Source organism: Dipodomys merriami, unplaced genomic scaffold (assembly GCF_024711535.1).
Source record: "Dipodomys merriami isolate MVZ:Mamm:240054 unplaced genomic scaffold, mDipMer1.0.p SCAF_19, whole genome shotgun sequence".
Taxonomy (NCBI): Eukaryota; Metazoa; Chordata; class Mammalia; order Rodentia; family Heteromyidae; genus Dipodomys; species Dipodomys merriami.
In genome coordinates this window covers 20,948,486-20,950,794 of record NW_027203270.1, presented here as the reverse complement: position 1 = coordinate 20,950,794, position 2,309 = coordinate 20,948,486, and the positions used below count along the sequence as shown (strand labels likewise).

The 2,309-nt window shown below is 43.1% G+C and overlaps 1 pseudogene; it reads left to right on the top strand.

Moving 5' to 3' along the window:
* The first annotated feature begins 1,658 nt into the window (after positions 1 to 1,658).
* On the top strand, positions 1,659 to 1,964 carry LOC138830528 (ragulator complex protein LAMTOR5 pseudogene; annotated as a pseudogene).
* Positions 1,965 to 2,309: the final 345 nt, after the last annotated feature.

The following is a 2,309-nucleotide window of genomic DNA, read 5'->3' as shown; positions in this document are numbered from 1 at the left end:
AGAGATGGTATCTGTCAGTGGGGTCCCCTGCTCCTGCTGGCTGAGCATGTGGCGACTCTGCCCACATGTGTGTAATTCTGGGAGGACAAGGCCTCTCTTGGTATACTGATATCAGACATATTTTGAGACACTCACATACTCCAGGCTCTAAGAAGGCTGAAGAATTCCAAATTCACATAAACCCCGAGTGTACAGAAAGCGGAGCCCTCTTGCTCTAATTCACTAAATCTTGGTCACAAAAGGAGACATAGAACTGGGGAGAGAAGGGGAGACATTAGTGGGTTACCATCTGTAATGGAAGACACGCTCTGGGAGAACAAAAGAGAAAGGTTCAGGCCACACAGAGAAGGCAGCTTTAAGTGTCTGTGGATAACTTCTTGTGAAGAGCCTGTAGAACTCCCTGGAATACCATTGAAGACCCTTCCTTTTAAGCTACTGCTGCAAGAAGAAACAGCAATTACTTAAAGTGCTTTCAAATCTCTCCCACCACAATCCCAGCACAATACAAACCTGGCCCTACCTATCTCAACTTTTCAAACCATCCATTTTCTTGTAGAAGACCATTTTAATTTTCTAATGGGGAGAGAAAAGAAACACCACCACCAAAAACTCACATATTGATCAATGGTTTTATATCCAGCTCTCTTCAAACAGGTCAGTTATTAGAGTAAAAATGTCTTCTACTTCAGGGTAACAAATTGTTCTTTCAAGCAGCAGCCACGTTATTGACACACCTCTAGAATTATGTCCCAGCCCCCATGCTCTTTGGCTTTCAAACCACTGCCACTGTCATAGGTGGGACATGGGCATTCCTAAATTGATTTTCCCTTCATAAAACGTGGGCTTTTTCCAGTGGAAGAGTGAAGGAATTTTACAAGGTGACTCCCGTCACTAGTCAGCTATCAGGCCTATTTTTGTGTGTGTGTGTGTGTGTGTGCTGGTACTAGGACTTGAACTTAGGGCCTGGGCTTTGTCCCTTAGCTTTTTTTTTTTTTTTTTTCACTTAACTCTGGTGCTCTAACTTTTTTTTTTTTTGGTTGGTTGTGGGGCCTATATTTTGGGCCTGGGCACTGTCCCTCAGCTCTTCAGCTCAAGACTAGCACTCTACCACTTGAGCCACAGCACCACTTTTTCTGCTTTTTCTGCTTATGTGGTGCTGAGGAATTGAACCCAGGGTATCATGTATACAAGGCAAGCACTCTACCACTGAGCCACCTACCCAGCCCTGGTGCTCTAACTTTTAAGCCACAGTTCTACTATTAGCTTTTTGCTGGCTAATTTGAGATAAGAGTCTCGTGGACTTGACTGGCTAGGCTGGCTTTGAACTATGATCCTGAGATCTCAGTCTTCTGAGTAGCTAAGATTACAGGCTATCAAGCCTCAGTTTTGAAGAATTCCATTCCCTTTAGCCTGGACCACATAGTTAGTTGGTGTAATTGAATATGCTGCTGTGTCTAGGGATGTAAAAATAAAAATGAAGGAAAATGGGAAAATAAAAGTATACACTAGTAATAAGAAACAAAGATTTACCCAGTGCCGGTGGCTCACCCCTGCAGTCCTGTATGAACACCCTTGGCTCCTTCAATGCCCTCCTTATCCCCAACCACTCCTGCTGATTCTCTCCTAGCAAATGAACTGGGGCAGCTCTCAGAAGAAATATGAACAGCTGGAGGTGGGCCACCGGCGGGATAGAAGCCACTTTGGAGTAGTATCTGTAGGACACAATGAAGATTCCATCCATTTTTGGAGTCTTGTGCACAGAGTCAAAAGGACTTAATCTGGACTGCCAGGGTCCTCTGTCAGATGAACATGCTGGAGTGATATCTGTTCTTGCTCAGCAAGCAGCTAAGTTAACCTCTGACCCCACTGATATTCCTGTGGTATATCTAGAATCAGATAATAGGAACATTATGATCCAGAAACATGATGGCATAACAGTGATAGTGCACAAAATGGCCTCTTGACATCTCATGTCAGTTTTCTAGAAGCCTGTCATAGGGATTCAACCTACCAATGCTAATTAAAATTAGTAAAACTATTGAATTATGCTTGTAAAACTACTGATGTTCCAATGGTAAGATCATTCACTGATGTACATTGGGCACTTTTCTATTTATATAAGTTGCTTTTAAACTAACCTCTCAAGATGTAAGAATTTATCATATTCAATGCCAGTGCTCTATCACTTGAGCCACAGCTCCACTTCTGGCTTCTTGGGGGCAGTTAATTGGAAATAAGAATCTCATGGACTTTCCTGCCCAAACTGGCTTCAGACTACAATCCTCAGATCTTGGCCTCCTAAGTAGCTA